The sequence below is a fragment of the Rhinolophus sinicus genome, chromosome 2 (assembly GCF_057876585.1).
Source record: "Rhinolophus sinicus isolate RSI-liver-muscle chromosome 2, RSI-T2T, whole genome shotgun sequence".
Lineage (NCBI taxonomy): Eukaryota > Metazoa > Chordata > Mammalia > Chiroptera > Rhinolophidae > Rhinolophus > Rhinolophus sinicus.
The window spans coordinates 10,423,948-10,443,549 of NC_142502.1; the positions used below are offsets into that span (position 1 = coordinate 10,423,948).

At 36.8% G+C, this 19,602-nt stretch overlaps 1 protein-coding gene across 9 annotated transcripts in view; it reads right to left on the reverse strand.

The window, feature by feature from the left end:
• The window catches only part of LOC148758739 (uncharacterized), a 366,645-nt gene that overhangs the window by 134,789 nt on the left and 212,254 nt on the right, over positions 1 to 19,602 (reverse strand). Inside the window, exon 4 of one of the 9 annotated variants that reach the window (XM_088795358.1) lies at positions 12,833 to 12,977. The exons of the other annotated variants lie outside the window; for them this stretch is intronic. The gene's annotated coding sequence lies outside the window, so the exon portion shown is untranslated. The remainder of the gene's footprint in view (positions 1 to 12,832; positions 12,978 to 19,602) is intronic. 9 annotated transcript variants of the gene reach the window in all.

Below are 19,602 nucleotides of genomic sequence, written 5' to 3' on the forward strand. Positions count from 1 at the left end.
TTTTAATACATATTTAAAATGACCATCCTAAAATCTGTGACCACTATTGTTCTTGGCTATTAATTTTTTTCTCCCAAAGTTTATACCATTTCTACCTACCTAGCTCGTTTTTTTCCTATTTGGGCAATTGAAGAATTATTTGTGAAATTGGGGGTACATGAGTTATAATCTTATTCTGACGACTTCAAAGGTGTTTTCCTGAGCAATGTCTTACTCTCTGAGTGCCTCAGTTTGTCCTCCTGTAAAAGGAGATAACAATTGTACTTGTTGAAGTGGCAGCTTCTCTCACACCACCAGCTTCTATTATGTAACAGTTGTTTATCACAAAGGTTCTCAACCAGGCAAATGTTGTTTCCTGGGGGACATTTGGCAATGTCTGGAGACATTTTTGATTTTCACAATGGGGGGGTAGTTGCTACTGACATCTAGTGGACGGAGGCTAGGAATGCTATTAAACATCCACAACAAAGAACCACGCATCCAAAATGTCAGTAGCATCAAGATTGGGAGCCACTGGAGAGGTAAACCCTATGATGACGAGGGGCCATGTTGGTCATAATTGCTAACCGTGTTTCCCCGAAAAGAAGACCTCACTGGTCAACCAGCGCTAATGCATCTTTTGGGGCAAAAATTAATATAAGACCCAGTCTTATTTTACTATAACATAAGACCGGGTCTATAATATAATATAATATAATATAATATAATATAATATAATATAATATAATATAATATAATATAATATAATATAATACAATACCAGGTCTTATATTAATTTTTGCTCCAACAGACACATTAGAGCTGATGGTCCGGCTAGGTCTTATTTTCATGAAAACAGTATTGTACCCTTGTGCAGGATGAATATTAATGATAAACAAAGGTCTGCAAGCTGCCTGAATTCAAATCTCAGAAGGAGAATTACAAATGATTTTTTAAAAAATCATAGACTGAAGCATATCTTCATCAACCACCAGTCAGTAGTACCCTGTGCATAGGAAAATCTGCCCAAAATAAGAAAGAAGAGAAGCAACTAGGTTATTTCAAATGAGATTATCCAGCAGTGTGCTGGTACAAGTTTAATAATCAGCTCTTGGGCTGGTGGGAGTGGGAAGGGTGGAGGAAGCCTTGGTCTGAAGTATCTTCCAAGTTCTGTGGTGTAAATACTCCACCAGGGTCATTTCCAAGCTACCAGTGTGATGCCACTAAACTGGGAGCTGGGAAAGTTGCTCAAGGTCAGCTCCTGTGAGCAAGTTCAAGCCAGTTCCGATGTCTGACTGTATGTATCCTGAGCTTTCCTTCAGTCCTCCGCCAGCATTGCACCTTCACCTTCACTCTGATTTACATCTTACCTTCAGAAGCCTTCACCATTCCCCTGGGTCCCTCTGAGTTAAGTATTCGAGAAACCAAAATAACTATTCCTGACCTATAGGTTTCTTGTGAGTACAAGAATGTCATAATGTTTTGCCAGCCTGAGTCAGAAGAAAAACATACATTTACTCTGAGTTCTTTGACAGCCAATATCCAAAGAAGGTTTTCAACCCACAAGAACATCTTTGAACCATTACTTAAAGCCACGTTAAACCTTTAAAACTCAACCATTAAAAGTACAGGTATAATGAGGGATTAAATAAGTGCCCTAAAAGGACCAACATGGTTCATAAAACTCTTCCATTTGCTTTCTGTGGGGACTAGTTCAAGCTCAGACAATGAGAGAATCTGATCTTTATTTTTTTTGGTGGAGGAGAAAATTTAGGGGAACTATGAAGTTCATGCCTTGATGAATTACACAGATAGACATCCCCTGACCTTCTACACACACAACATGCTTCTAATCAAATAAAACCTGGATTATCTAATACCATGAAAGAAAGAAATTTTGTTTAAAAAGGTTAATTCAGAGGATTTTATTACTCAAGTATCTCTAAACATCTAAAAAGCTTTTAATTTTAGAGCTAAAATAATATTGTGAACTATCAATTTTGTTTATCTCCTAGATTTTGTGGACATACATTTTCCTTGTCTTTTCTAGGAGACAGAATGTAGCCAGTATAACGTGGATGTGGCTGTTTTGTACCACGTAAATGTGGTGGAGTGCCCAGAAATCCCTTCTCTTTATTGTTTGGGGGTAAGGAGGGATTTGTGTGAGATGGCAAAGTCAGAAGATAAGAAGTAGCCAGTATGTTCTGAAGGCTGATGTAGAGCACTGGGCACAGTTGGATTTTACACACATCGTTGCTGATTTTCTGGTCCACCCCATCGGCAGGATTCAGCAGCTGTGTCCACACAGCTTTGAACTCCTGCTGCATCTCCTCTAGTCTGGGGCCAGATACATGTGCTGATTTTTGGCAAAAAGCACCATCTTCTCCTGTAGGTCACTTTTGTTGTTGAAGTCAGACGGCGTGAGACACATACGTAGTTTCCGGGTTTTTTTCACGGGTTCCAAAGTGTCCTTGAAGGTTCTGCCTTGTCCCTGCTCACTTCTGTTTCACATCTAGCTTTTCTTCCTGACTACTGTCCCTGCTAACCTGCAGCAAACTGAGGTCCTCTACTACACACAGAAGCAACAGTCTTCCATAATCTTTGCCAACATTTTCCGATTCTCTAGCATTTGGTTCTGTCTTCCTGATTGAGCCCTAACTGACACAATGGATAAGATTATGACTTCATAGGTGTTATTTCCCTTTAATACACAGCCATATGGATTTGTTGTTGGCTGGCCCACATCCCTTCCCTCATGACACAGCTAACCCGCATGCAGATCTTGTATGTACCACGGCTCCACGCATCCATTTACCATAATGATTCTTTGTTTTTCTCAGGAGTGTGCTTGGCTCACACCTGGGGGAGGGCAGAAGTATTAGGAGGTTAGTGTGACAGGAGTAACCCTGAAACAAATAGAGATGGGAATTGGTTGAAAACTCCTCCAGCTTCCTCCCCCTACTGCAAGACAATTCTGAGACGTGTTTCCCAGGGCTTATGAGAGCTCCCACTGGGCTTCAGCCCCAGGGGCCCAACGCAATGAAGTGCTCATTAAAACACAATTTATTGGCCTTTTCCCCATCCCTCCCTCACTTCTCCACTACTGCACAGCACTTTTTGGATCACCTTCCAAACTACCATATTTCCCCGAAAATAAGACCTAACTGGAAAATAAGCCCTAGCATGATTTTTCAGGATGCTCATAATATAATCCTTACTTCAAAAATAATCCCCAGTTAAGATCGTCAGCCAGATGGATGCATTTACTATGTCCGTTGCAACATTTGACGGACACATTGAATTATACAATAGTAATATTAATATATAATCGTATATAAATAAATAATAGTATTGACATTAACACTTAAAATAAATGATACTATAAATTATAATTAAGTATTTGTAAATTACCAGGAGGGCGCCTTTGATGACAGACAGGTAAACGCCTATGTAAACAGATGAACTCGAGACTTATTGCCGAAGGATCAATCCGAGTACAGACACAATGCACGAATAATGTGCACACTTGATAACGAATGGACATGATTGTGTCTAACATAAATCTTCATAATTCAATATGTCGTGTGTTGTAACGGACCTACCTACTTAATGCACTCGTGTGAAATAAAGAAACATTTTCTGGGTTTTGGTGCCTGCACTTGTTAGTTGCTTTTGTGTGGACCATCATTCTTATCTGTCATCATTTTTGTTGCCACTCCTGTCTCGTAAGTCTTCAACTAACACTTGATATAATGGTAGATTTAAAGGGAATGATATTTTGGCCCCCTGATGAGATGAGTGCAAAAAGAAAGAGCTATTCCATCGAGTACAAGAAAGGAATCGTGGAGACTCCCGGGGCAAGAATCTTATGGCTTATTGCAAAGAGAAGAAGTTGGATCTCCGAATGGTCCGAAAATGGTGAGCAGAGTACAATAACCTCAGTCAACAGGTGGATGAGGGAAATGCTAAGAAGCGCAAGTGTAGATCAGGTCAGTAACCATTATTTCCTGAACTGGAAGACATCATCTGTGAATGAATTGCTGACAGGGGAGCAAAGGCATTGGTTGTGCTCAGGGCTGATATTCATTCAAGCATTTGCCCTTGCAATGGCACCACAGTTAGAAATATCCCCAGAAGAATTCAAAGCATCACAGCACTGGCTGGATGGCTTCCTTCAGCGATACGAACTGTCTCTAAGATCAACAACACTGTTCAAGCTGGAAGATACTGAAGTTATTAAACGTGCACTTGCCTTCAAGTCCTTTGTTGATGGCATCATCTTTTCTAAATACTAACTCTCCTACATGATTGCTATGGATGAAACTGCAGTGTTTATGGGCCAAGGATCTCACATGACAATTGATCGGAGGGGTGCCTCGTCAATCTACATTCCCTCCGCTGGTTACAAAAGTGCACGTGTTACCTGTATTTTGGCAATTCATCTGAATGGAAAGAAAGCCCCACCTCTAATCATCACTAAGGGCAAGAAAGATAAGGTTGAACATGTTTCGGGCACTTATGTTCTTGAAACCGAAAAAGCCTGGTGCACACAAGCAGTTATAAGGAAGTGGGTCGATTTAATGCTGCCACTTGTTTTGGGAGGTGGCCAAAGAGGTCTGCTAGTCTGGGATTCAGCCAGTACTCACCACGCTAAAGACATGGAGAACTTCCTTGCAGAGAGAAGAACAGATCAAATAATGATTCCCGCAGGAATGACTGCCTATCTCCAGACTCTTGATATTGCAATAAACAAGCCATTCAAGGACCATTTGTGCATGAAAATCAATGACTACATTGAAAATAGAATGGAGAGAAATCAGCGTGGAAATTTTTTGAGGCCCAGCCTACAAGGCCTCACAAAGGTCGTGACTTGGGTGAAGAAATCACGGGAGAAAATCACTGACAGCTGTGTTGCCAATGCACTAGAGCAGGCTACATGGACAAGACGTGCTCATTTAAGGAGAGCTCTATTGCTGGACAGGAGAAACTGGGGCCAATGGTTCTATAGGAAATGGAGTCGCAAGAAATTCAAGCCGGAATTCGGGGTTTAGAGAGTTATGACGATGTTCCAGAAGAAGATGACATGACTGTATTTGAATAAATGTAGATTTTTGTACATGAATAAATGAATAAATGTAGATTGTTGTACATGAATAAATGTAGATTGTTGTACATGAAAAAAATAAGACATCCCCTGTAAATAAGCCCTAATATGTCTTTTGGAGCAAAAATTAACATACAAACTAGTCTTATTTTCAGGGAAATACGGTATTTACTTCCACATTCTTTCAGGATCTGCTTTTGGTGAAACTCAAACTCACACATCTTCTAAAAGTCTTTATATTCTGTTTTTAAAAAAGAGAACATTCCCTGTGAAATGCAAAAAAGTAATAGACTTATAGTATAGTATCTCAAGGTCATCATTTTATTATAGCTCCTTGTAGAAAATTTCAGACAAGTTTCCCAATATTTTCCAAAGAACTAATTTTTATTTCTCGGAAGGTTCAGATTCTATGTATTTCCCTCTTATGCTGACTCTGGAGTTACAGGCAATGAAAGTGGAGGTACTGTACCTGCTTCCAGGTGTTGAATGACTAAGTTACAGCTATCAGCTGTATGCCAGGTCTTGACAAGGTAGTGAAAGTCACCTGGAAAATGAAGCAACAGCTGTCCAGATCCCTTGCTACATCATAACCAAATTGGTGGAAAGGCTGAGTAGACAAAAGTCAGCCTGAACTTGTACTTTCCCCATAATCCACCCTATAAAATGCTTTTATACATACATTAACTAGCTTTCCTTAGCCTTTTTTCTTAAAAAAAAAAAAGTCATCACATATCACAAAAACTTATGTTGATTTTCCAGTAGCTGAGTTCTTACTGTTCTAAACATATAACAAAAATCAGAATGATTTTAGCTAGTTCTTTCAAATGTAAAGTATTACCAGGAAAATTACCACCATGCAAAAGTCAGTGGTGAAGGCTAGGTTTAAGGGGACTACATAACAATAACAAAGACACATGATTAAACTATTCTTTATTTATTCCTTATTTTCTTCCTGTCTTTTCTTTTTTTTTTGAGCCAATGACAAACCTCACAATTTTATTAAGCCAATAAATGGTGACTGAGAAGGAAGCGGTCATGATGGTAGCTGATGATCCAGAAAATATGTGTGACAGGGCTGCTGTGACAGTACCACAGAGTCATCTGTTTTAGAGGTCACATAACATCTTAGTCCAAATAAAACAGACTCTGTGGAGAGTCAACAACCCATCTATGGATGATAGATTGAAGCCATCATTTAATAACCCACTACACATCCCAAATCATTTCTATGTAAGTAGGAGGGAGATATTTTTTGTATTAACATTTCAGCAGAGTCAATAGCAAATTTGGATTGGAAAGCAGAAATTGACAATAAGAAATGTGAACATGCTTATTTACTCTGCTTTTTTTTTTTTTTTTTTTTTTTTTTTAATGGTGATTGTAAAAGTTTTGTTCTGTTTCCCCAGAGAGAGATTCTAACACTTCTGAAGCAAATTCCCCTGTGGGTGAATAATTCAGCAGTAAAGCTCAGAAAAGATAAGTTTTCATCACTGGAAGAATATGTACAGTATTAGTCATCCATGAAAATCAGAGTAAGTAACATAGGTTAAATCCAAATGATTTAGATTAAAAGAACTGATGCTTTTTTCTTTGGATAAATAAAACAGTTGTTTCATACCCCTCTGACTTCTTTTTAACAATGGCTATTACATCCTTCCCTTTTATGAAATACAACTATACTTTCTAACCACAGTAATAGAAATAGGAATAATATATATGTTATAATGAGTCTGGGTTTAAGTGCATCACTGGGAAATTATTTGAATGTAGAAAAAGAGAGCTTTGTATTATAGAAGAAATTCAGCTTTATTGTATTAGATTGTGTCAGATTCTCTATTTTGTAAAAGCCTTAGAGTCTTAATTCAACAGCCTATTATAATCATGACATCAAAAAGCTATTCCTTAATTTAGGGAGTAAAATTTGTTTTGCAAAATAAGAGAGAGAGAGAGAGAGAGAGAGAACTTCTAATACAACTAGAACTCATTGCATATAGAGGAATTATTTTGGGGGATGCCCCCTTGTAATTGTACCAGTTTTAATTTATAGTATCTATTTATTATTTCTGCTGTTTTGTTTTCTGATGAAAGTTTTATGCTCTGCAGAAATTCAGTGCAATGAGGCAGGTCTAGTATTATCTTTTGTTGTGCTGTGTTACATCCAATCTTTTTCTCTATGCTAAGCTATTGATTTAGATGATTCTTAGTTTTTCTTCAATACCATGGCTCACTCTTGCAGAAACATATGCAAATTTTTATTTTGTGAAAAATGGAAGGCAAAAATCATGCATTATGCTGCTCTTGCAAAAAAAAAAAAAATCATTAGCTCTTGCCAAAAGCAAAACAGTTGATCTCTTGCCATGCTATTGTGTATGATTACTAATTTTCTATCAAGCATATGATAAACAAAACAGTCCTTCAGTGATGCCAAAAGGCAGACAATTCTTTGATAACTCAGCAAGACGACCTCTAAGTACTTCCCAAAAGCGTCTTTTCAAGGAAACCACATCTATGGCTTTTTCAGAAATGCCAGGGATATAAGCATACCTCAGGCATATTTAATTGTAACATTAATTAAATGATCCTCTCATTCATTTATTAATTATAGAATCATAGAATGATAGGGTTTGAAAGGACCTTGAGAGCTCAACAGAGTCAGCACCTACAGCCTCTGTAGGGACCACATATAAAGTATCCTAAACCCATAAAAACTATTTTATTTCCCAAATCTTAGCAAGGACATTGTGTTTACAACCTCCTTTCATGATCTAGTCCAGGAATGAATGCGCTTAGCATGAGAAAATCCTTCCAGTACACCTTTTAGTTGCCCTATTCAGAGGAGGCTGAGAACACACCTGAGAGGCTATCCTCTAGGTCAGACAGTATCGCTTTGTTTCCATCAGGGGTTGTTCCCTGTCCAGGCTAAATGTGCCCACTGCTTCTAACTTACAAGCAGCACCTTTTTTTTTTCCCCTAGCTTTTCTGTCATCACTGGTTATTCTAAATTCTCTTGAAAATTTCCACATTTTCCTTTATTTCTGAAACTTGCACTTGGAAAATGTAAAAACCTGACCAATGTGGAATGAAAGAATAAGCTGACAAAACCCACTCTAGGCCAAATGATGCACCAAAAAATATTTCCTATAACGACCCATTCTGCCCACCATGAATAGCAGGAGAGGGCAGATCTACATACCAGTTCCATTTCAGAAGAAAAGAGAAAGTGGGGCAGGAAAAACACGTTTCAATTTAAAATGGCCACAAACTTAAGCTATGTTAATGTCCTAAATTTACATATTCAAGGAGATCAGAAAAAGGAAAATGCAAAGAAACTCAGGTGCCTATCAATATCATAGTTCAAATGGCAAAATGCGGAAGGTAAGGAGAAAAACTTGAAACTAATCAGAAGAACAAAAGATGCAATAGATATAGTAGAATCACAATGCAAATAATCACAGTTTTCTCATTAGAAACCATGTAGGCCAGAGACAGTGAAATGATATATTTAAAGTACTGAAATTAAAAAAGCTGTCAATGTAGAATTCTATGCCACGTGGAAAATATCCTTAGGAATGAAGGTGATATAAAGAAATTTCAAGACAAAAAACACAAACAAAATATGTCACCAGCAGACCTTCACTATAAGAAATGTTTAATATATTTCTTCAGGCTAAAGAGAAACGTTTCCAGAGAAAAATCTGGTTCTTCAGGAACAAATGAAACGCATTGGAAACAGTAAATATCTGCATAAATATTTTTTCTCAAGTTCTGTAAAATACTTATGACTCTAAAATACAAATTATAACATTGTCTTGTCAGGTTTTTAATGCATGCAGTTGTAATAGATATATAAACATATATGTGGTAAAATAGAAATTAAAGAACTACATGATTGCAAGTTCTCCAATTTTACATAAAATGGTACAATATTAAATCTAAGTAGTCTGGGAAAGATTAGGGATATATACTGTTGTCCCCAGTGGGGGGAAAACATTTTAAAAAATGCAATGAGATATAGCTAAAATGACAGTGAAGTATAGCAACATATAAATTAAAATAGAATGCTAAAATGTATTCTAGTAACCTAAAAATGTCAGGAAAGGAAAGAGGACACAAAAACAAATAAAACAAACAAACAAACAAAAAAACCCAGAGGAGAAAAACAGAAAATAAAATGGATGACATAAATCCAAGCATATAAATAATTACATTAAATATTAATGATAAATAATCTAATTCAAAGTCAGAGATTGTCACGGTGCATAAAAAAGCAAGACCACTATAAAACACTGCCTCTAAGAGATGCATTTTAAATAGGAATCAAACACTGATTGAAAGAAAATGGATGGAAAATGATACAAACAGTAAGCAAAGAAAAATTAGAGGGACAATATGCATACTCTATGAAATTGACAAAGAGTATTACCAGATATAAATACAGATATTTCATAATAGTAAGTGGAACAATTCTTCAGGATGAGACAATAAACAGAAATAGGTAGGCACCAAACAAAGAATCAATATACAAGTAGGGGGAAAATGACAGGGAAAATTAGACAATTCCACAATCACAACAAGAGATTTTAACACCTCTCATGCAACAATTGATGGAATATTTTTTAAAGAAACAGCAAAGATATAGACGATTTAAACGACCATATCAACTATATTGACCTAACTGACATTTATAGAATAGAATTCTATATCCAACAACTGCAGAATACTATCTTTTCAAGTGAACACAGCATTTTTACCAAGATTAACCATAAAACAATTCTCAATAAATTTTAAATAATTGAGATGATATAGTGCATATTCTCTGGACACAGTGAAATTAAATTAGAAAATAACTAAGATACCTACGTAAACCTCAAATATTTGAAAACCAGAATTCACGTACCTAAAAAGTTCATGGCTTGAGGAAGAAATCAAAATGAAATCTTAATATACATGTTGAGCTGAATAACAAAAAATACAGCATACCAAAATATGTGAGATACAACTAAAACAATATTTACAGGGAAACTTACTGCTTTCACTGTTTATTATTAGGGAAAATAAGACCTAAATCAGTTAGCTAAGGTTCTAAAAAATAGTTTAGAAAAAAAGAACACAAATCAAAGTAAGTAGTAAGAACAAAAAAAGATAAGATTAAAAGCAGTACAATAAAAACAGGCAACAGAGGAAAAGAACAAAGAAAAAACTGGTTTCTGAAAAGATCAACAAAATTGAGAAACCCTTGGACTGATTAAGAAAGATAAACAGAGAACAAAAATTACTAGTATAAGGGATCAATTTAGAGCTTAGAGATATTTAAACGATCAAGGATTTTAACGTCAATAAATTTGAAAACTTAGTTGAAATGGACAAATGCCTTGAAAAATGCCATTTATAAGAACGACAAAAAACAAAACAGAAAATCTGAGTATCCCTATATCAATTAAAGAAATTGAATTTTTTGTTTAGAAAAAGTATTTCAACAAAAGAAAGAGCAGACAAAATAGTTTTACTGGTGAATCCTATCAAGCATTCACGTAAAAAATAATACAAATCTTGCACATTTTCAATAATCAAAAGGAAGATACACTGATAAAACTAGTTTCCAGGGATATAAACCGATAATATTACAGACTAGTATCCATCACGAACATAGACACAAGAATTCTTTGTAAAATATTAGCAAACACAATGCAGCAACATATAAAAGACGTAACGTAACACATCTTTACCAAGTAGGTTTGGTGTCAGGAATTCGAGACACATAGAACCTTTCTTTAAAGCATATATAATTTTCCATATTAAAAATAACAGAGGGGAAAATACATATCATTATTCCAGTAGATGCAGAAAAAGCAGTTGTCAATTTAATACATATTCATAATTTAAAATTTTACCAAACTAGGAAAAGTACGTCATCAACCTGATTAATATATATACTCTATATTACATACTTAATATAAATCATATATATATACATATATATGTGTATACACACGCACACACACACACACACACACACACACACACACACATATATTATACTGTTTCCCCAAAAATAAGACTGGGTCTTATATTAATTTTTGCTCCAAAAGGCGCATTAGGGCTTATTTTCAGGGGATGTCATATTTTTTCATGTACAACAATCTACATTTATTCAAATACAGTCATGTCATCTTCTTCTGGAACATCATCATAACGTACTAAATGCGTCCGTCTATCTGGCTGATGATCTTAACTGGGGCTTATTTTCAGGGTAGGTCTTATTTTCAGGGAAACACGATATATATATAGCTAACATTGTACTTAGTGGCAAAATATTGCACATTTCCCCCTAAAATCATTAACTAGGTAATAATGCTCATATTTACCACTTCTAGTCAACATTATAATTGAAGTCTTAGTGAGGCAAGAAACAGAAATAACAAAGCATAATGATCAGAAAGGAAGAAGCAAAGTTCTCTATTTGAAAAAAATTGATATGAATCTACAAAACCCTATCGACCTAAGTGAAGGGAGACAACATTTCATGGATTAGAAAACTCAGTATCACTAAGATGTTAGTCATAACTAAACAGATCTGTGAACTTCATCCAATTTCAATCAATGTTTTATTGTTGTCGAAGTTGTTGAGCTAATTTTAAAATACATGTTGAAATCAAAGAAACTAGAATGGCCTAGAAAATTATTTAAAAGAAGAACAAAGTTGGAGAGCTTACCCGAAATGATAAAGGTGATTTTTATAAAGCTACAATAATCAGGACAGATTGGAAGTAGTAAACAAATAAACAAAGAGATAACAAAAAGCAGTAGAAAGTACCTAAGTATATCCATATATTGTCAATTAATTTTTGGTAAAGGTGTCAAAGCAATTCAATTGAGAAAGGAGAGTCTTTTAATTAAATGATGCTGAAACAACTAGATAATCTATATTTTCTAATGAACGTTAACCTCTCCTTCCCACAATGCATACAAATCAATTCAAAATAAATTGTAGACTTAAATGTAAAACCTAATAGCATGAAACTTCTACAAGGAACATGGGAGAAGATCTTTGTGACTTTGGGATATAAAAATTTCTTAGGTCACAAAATTCACAATCCCTGAAAAAATTTTTAAAGGTTGGATTTCATCAAAATTAAAAGCTTTTGATCTTTGACTGAATGACACTATCAAGAAAATAAAACCACAAGCCACAGTCTTAGAGAAAATATTTAGAAAACACACGTAAAACAAAGGACTAGTATTTAGAACACTATATGTAAAGAGCATTTATATTCAATAATAAGTCAAACCCCCTGATTACAAAAAAAAATGAGCAAAAGATTTGAAAAGAAGACATTTCCCCAAAGACAACATAGGAATGGCCAAGAAACACATGAAAGAAATATTCACCATCATTAGTCATCAAAGAAATTTAAATTAAAATCAAAACGTGATACCACTATAGCCCCATTCCATGCCCAAAACTAAAAAAGATTGACAATGCAAAGTGAAAGCAGGCATGGAGAGCAACTGGGATTCACACAATTTAAATATGTACAGTTCATTGTGTGTAAATTATCCTTCAATTAAGTTGGGAAGCACCTGTCATCTACCTTGTCCTGGATGAAAAATAATCCAGTGCAACCAAGATTACAAAAATATATACTAAAGACTCTGAAAAAATAACCCAAACGAATCATTGTAAATGGGAGGTGTTCTACCTTTCTCGGCTATGCAAACAAAATAAAGCCACACGGCTAAATCACTTACATCAATGGTTTACTGTTTTGGCTCAGCCTTTACTCAGAAGGTCCATTGAGTTTCTGTTTCCAATAGGAACACTGCAACCATGACTCATTCCAATTAGCATCCTCAGTGCGAGGGTAGTAAAGCTAAGGGACTTGGCATCATTTTCCTGCAGGAAAAAAAATTTTCTGACAAAAACAGCACTTCTATTTAGGGTACAGATGTTAACTTTATGAAACGGAAAATATTGTCCTCCCTCTTCACGTTCTGTGGGCAATACTTCAGCTCTAATAAATGACCTATTTTATACTTGCAACCTGACAATTAAATGTACTGAAAACCTATCATAAAATAAAAATTACAATGGCAAATGCCAGCTCCCTTTGGTTTCTTTTAAAAATAATTTTCAAAATTTTCTTTTGGCCCTACAGATAAACAGAATTATTTACATAAACAAAATACATTTATATGAAATGTTATAACTCGTTAATGATGACAAGGGGCCACCTGAGAAAACAGTGGCCAAGGATCAAGCAGGTTGAAATTATTTTAATCTGTATTGTTCTGGAAAAGGCAGAAACAAAGATTTTCTCATTTCCGTATCAGTTAAGATTCAGTATTCACTGGTCAGACAAACAAATTACTTTATAGTGATATGCTAATTGTCTTTAATGCATATTATTCCCACCTAGTGTGGTATATATATCTTGTTAGTGAAGAGGACAGAAAAAGCTTAAAGATTGAGAATAAAGTAACAAAAATATTGTGACAGTGTGTATGACATAGTAGACTATTTTGTTGTGGATCTGAGGCTGTTATCTGCCTTTCTACCTCTAATGTCATCTGCTAATAATCACCATGGACCTCCCAGATATGGCTTAGAGATGGTTTAATCTGACTTTGTCATTTGAGTAAAGGCTGCATTACAAGATTGGTGGAAAGAAATCAAAGCAACAGATGTGCCAGGCAGTGACAGTAGGTGCTGTTATGCCAGTCTGAGGTTGTGGCACAGATACGGAGAAGACAAAATATGAAAGGGGTCCACATCATCCAAATCTGAGAAACACTGCACAGATGTGAGAGTAACACAGAAATGCAGAGAACAAAGAAAAATCAATTCAACCTAAACCCTGCCCTAACCAGCCTGAGAAGATAGTCCTACATTCCAGTTTAGCACAGCAACAATTCTGAGTGAAGAATAAGGCATTTACGGAAAATGCGTTCTTCTAAAGTGCTTGATATCCGGAATTTCCTTATCAGGAGCAGTTAGTTTTTATTCCACAGTTAGAATTCTCATGCATGTGACAGAGATTGCTATTTATCCCCCATGTCTGATTTTCTTCATCTATTAGGTTGGTGAAAAGGTAATTGTGGTTTTTGCAATTATTTTTAACCTTTTAAATCGCAGTTACTTTTGCACCAACCTAATACTATAATGGAATCCTTGGATTTTAGCTGGGAACCTCCCTTGCAGTTAGGTGTGGCCATTGACCAAGCTCTTGGCATTGGGGTAGTTGTGAAGTGGTGTGTGGAACTTACAGGAAGGTCCTAAAAGAAAATGTGGGTCTTGAGATTATTATGCTAAGTGAAATAAGTCAGACAGAAAAAGTCGAGAACCATATGATTTCACTGATACGTGGGATATAAAACTGAAAGCAACAAAGGAACAAGACAAACAAATAAAGAAACAAAAATTCATAGGCACAGACAATAGTTGTGCGGTTACTAGAGGGTAAGTGGAGAGGGGTGGTAGATGAGGGTAAAAGGGATCAAATACATGGTGATGGAAGGAGAACTGACTCTGGGTGGTGAGCACACAATGTGATATATAGATGATGTAATACAGAATTGTACACCTGAAATCTATGTAACTTTACTAACCATTGTCACCCCAATAAACTTTAAGAGAGAGAGAGAGAGGTGTGTCCTTCTCCTGACCTTTCTTCTGTCCTGCTGTCTGGAGTGCGTGTCTGATACCCTGATCTGGACCAGTTGTCTTGCACAGAATGTACCCTTGGCAATGGCCACACACCACACAGGAATTACAAAGAAGGAGCGTCAGTATCTGCGGCTTTCACGGAGCAGAGCCAGTAACGCAGCCCTACATGCCTACATCTAGTCTTTACAGAGAAGAGAAATAAACTACTTATTTGTTTTTCATTTCGGGGATTACTCTTATTTGCAACCAAATCTAATTCTAAATAATAAAAAGCCTAGAAGTGTTATTACTCAAATGGGTTCATAGACTGGTAGGAATAAGTTTCATAAAATAGCACAGTAAATATTTTTACTCTTTTGGGTGGGAGAGGACGTGAGAAGACAGGCATCGGGCACTTTAACAGCCATTGGGAATGACAAGGAGAGAAAGGGAGTGTGAAAGGAAAGGTGGAAATTCTAAAAACAAATTTCTGGGCTCTTAGAGTACATTGAGACAAGGGGTAGCTCTGAGCACACATCCTTTTTGTGCCCCTTCCTTCCCTCCTGAGGGGGCTGTAAGTAATCTCCTTTCTCATAGGCTGTGTGCAGGCTGTACATGAGGCTGCCTTCATCCCAGTTAGTCTGAATGACGGCCACAGGTGTGCGTGACTGTGGGCTACTGTAAATGCGTGTAAGTACATCTGTGTATCTTGTGGAGGCAACATGGTGTAGGAGCTAAAACTATAGATTCTGCAGTCAGACTGGCAGGGTTTGAATCATGGATCCACCATGTACATCTGTGTGATCTAAGGCAAGTTTCCTAACCTCTCTGATCCTCAGTTTCCGCATTATAAATGAAGTTAATAATAGTAGCAACCATTAACACCTACATAGGACAAATAAAGTGTAAAAAAAAAAGCTGTAAAGTGCTTTCAAAGTGTCTGGTATAAAGTGCTTTAAAATGTTTCCACATTATTGGATGATGATTACATTGACGTACCGGTACATATCTGAATCCCAAGGGAAGAATTAACCTCATAAGATCCTGTTTTTCTGTCCTTCATCAAATAAAACTTTCCTTCCTCCATCCCCGCCACAGCTCACAGCTGTGTGGATACAAAGGACCCAGCAAAAGACTAAAGCCGTAGGGATCAATGAAGCCACAGGATCCGAAGAATCTGGACTTCCAAATGAGTGTGTGGAGGGCTGTCTGCCAATCAAAGTCATGGGCATCTACATGAGCAAGACACAGCTTTCCATTGTGCTTATGCACTGAGATTGGGATGCTTGTTTATTACATCATCTGACATTACCCACCCTAACGACTCATATTTATTTGCTAGTGTTGCTGTAACAAAGTACCACACACTGAGTGGCTTACAATAGAAATACGTTTTCTTCCAGTCCTGGAGGCTAGAACTTGGAGCTCAAGGTGCCTGCAGGGCCTTACTCCCTCCAGAGAACCTAGGGAAGGAGCTGTTGCAGGCCTGTCTCTCAGCTACTGGTAGTTAGTTCCTCGGCTTCACAATGCTGCGGGAAGACTGTGCGTGCCCAAAGTTTGCCCTTCTACAAGGACACCAGCATATTGGATTAGGGCCCACCCTAATGACCTCATTTTAACGTGACTGCTTCTCTAGAGTCCCTACCTCCAAATAAGGTCATATTCTGGGGTTATGGGGTTAGGGGTTAGGACAGCAACCAATCTTATTGTGGAGGATACAATCCCACCCATAATACTAATATGAATAGCTACCTTTCATTTTCACTGGCACTTAACTGCAAATCAGCAGAATGCGTGATGTCAGAAATAAAAAACTCTCATATTCTTCTCTGTTTGTTGTGAAACTAGAGAAAAATCTTGTGATCTTGAACTAGTTGCTCTCCTACCAAAGTACTATTCAGGTATATTTGATTCTGCGTATTGATAGATATCCGTAGTTTTCTCTTCACTATACATAGATACATAATCCTACAAGCCTTTTGGAGAAGTGGACCTGGCTTTTTCTGGTCACTCCAATCTCAAAGGTTTATGAATAAGGCTATGACAAGTAGTTCAGGAAATATTTTTGTAACCATAATTAGTATTACCTTTTATATTTGTTGTAGGAAAAGTCAGATAACTAGAAGTGTTTATATAAAAATAATAACAAGGCTATACAATCCTAATAAAATCACTTCACGTCATAAGAAAACAGGAAATATTAAAATAGACAAAATATGAACAACATAATTTATCAAAATCAAGGAGGCCAAAATTTTAATGGCACTGGACAACCCATGTATCCATGCCATGTGTCATATTCAATATACATTGTAAGGGGGAAAAATGCTTCTGGAGAATAGGCATGTATGCTTGTTCATTTATTCTCTCTTGCTCCCACCAATAGCTTTATAGCCAACTTTTTTCTCCAGGAGACTGACTTTCCTGCAATCTATTCATAGTTTTGTGATAGTTCATTGTTTAAAATATTCATATTTGAAACATTCAATACTCCCTAGACAGCTTTACTTTGTCTTTATCTTAATATTCAATGAAAATCAAAATAGCTCAGGTAACTGCTTTACCTGAGCAGACAAGAAGAGGCTGACAGACAACTTATTCCTGTAATTCATTTTAGAAATACCAAGGGAAGGAAATTCAGGCCTTAGGCAGGCTATTGAATGGATCCATCGCATTTTAAGTCTAATCACTTTTTCAGAAACACAATAAAAGAATAGCAAACCATTTTTATTTAAATAAAGTCTACTTCCACAAAATACGGAAATACTGGAATTACCGAACTACTTCAAAGGCCATTCACTGAATCCCCCAAGGATAGTTTTAAGTTTTGAGAAAGACTTGAATCAGTGGTTCATAAAGAAAGGCAAAAAGAATTTTATTTACAAATGAGAAACATGTTGAAGAGAAGGAAAAACACAATCACCTTACTTGTTTCTAAGAAGGAAGTCAGAGCACCACAAAACACCCCATGACTAGAACTTGCCAAATAGAGATCTTGAGGAGATAAAGGCACCAAAGGTTCCAAAATTCTCCACTTGCCCCACAAATTTCTTAAGAGTTAATTAAGTTTTACTATGTTAGGCAACTACAGGCATACCAAATTTTGTGCTTCACCTGTTGTGCTCCACAGATGTGTTTTTACAAAGTGCAATTGAAGGCAAGACCCTCCACTGGCAAAAAGATGAGGACGACTCAGTTTATTGCGGTGGTCTGGATCCGAACAATACGAGGTGTGATCAAATAATACAGTGAATGTTTAAATTTTAAAAAATTACAGTAAAAGACACGTTGCCATTAATCCCCCTTAAAATACTCCCCCTCACGTTGAACACACTTATACCATCGTTCTTGCCACTTTCTAAAGCAATTCTGGAAGTCCGCTTTCCTGAGCATCTTTAGATGAGTTATCGTGGCTGCCTCAATGTCTTGAATCATTTTGACTTTGGGGAAGAGGCAGAAGTCACATGTGTCTGATCCGGTGAATAAGGTGGATGAGGACACACCGTAATGTTTTTTTATTTGACAGAAATTGCCGTACCACAAGTGATGTGTGAAACAGAGCATTGTCATGATGGGGTATGATTTACAGCACACCTTAAAATACATTCTCTCTGAACCGTAGCTCACACTTGGTTGACTGCACCAAACAAGTTGAAACTTGTCACATACTGTTGCTGAGGTTCGTCACGCCACTTCCCGTATTGCAGATCCCTGCCTTTCCGTTGATGGCACTTGGCAGCAGCATTCACCGTATTTTGTGATCACAACAGAAAGGCTCCGTGTCACACATCACTTCCAGTACAGCAATTTCTGTCAAATCAAAACATTATGGTGTGTCCTCATCTACCTTATTGACCAGATCTGGCACCGTGCAACTTCTGGCTCTTCCACCGAGTCAAAATGACCATGAAAGGAAAACGTTTTGAATTGATTCAGGACATTGAGGCAGCCATGACAGTGCAACTAAAGACACTCACGAAAGAGGACTTCCAGAACTGCTTCCGAAAGTGGCAAGAACGATGGGATAATTGTGTTTGAAGCGAGGGGGAGTATCTTGAGGGGGATTAATGGCAATGTGTCTTTTACTATAATAATGTTTTTTTAATTTAAACATTCACGTATATTTTGATCACACTTCATATCTCAGAGTTCTGTCTGTACTAACTAGTGTGTCTCATGATCAAAGACCTGGGTTAGTTACCACAATGGTCACTCTTAATTGGGTTAAAGGATTGGAAAGAGCAATGCGATAAAGGGACCTCACCAGTGTTGGAGCAGAGTGAGCCAAATGGAATGAGAGGAAGTAAAGGAAATGGTGATGGCTGTGGGGTATCTCCCTTTCACTGAGCACAGTGACTCATTATCTCATCCTTTCTATGTACACATTAGTCACTAGTATTTACGAAAGAAGAAAGTTTGAGAATGAACAGAGACCAGTTCTAATATAAATAACAACATGAGGTTAAAGAAAAACTCAATTGAAATTATTTCAAGGCCATCAATTCTGGGGTAGGGGGAAATATTTTACAAGTTGAACTGATATAGGTTGATTTCTTACAACTGAGGCAGAGGAGATAAAAAATGAGAATTATTCAGGTATAGCCAGCCATTTTCCATAAAACACAAGGAAGGACTGCAAAAGCAAAATTCTTAACACATGATACTGCTTTTATTTACAGGAGCTAGCATTAGTTCTCTCCATATACTGCCTCCATCCCTTCCACACAAAGTCATGCTCACCTTTGCTATTCTGCAAATATCTTCCCTCTGCAAGAAGATTCTCTCGGCTTTCACGCAATATTTCTCTTTGTTTATCACCACCATTTTCAAAGGAGACAGCTACACTTGTTTCTGCTTGCTCCTCACCTAACCCTTC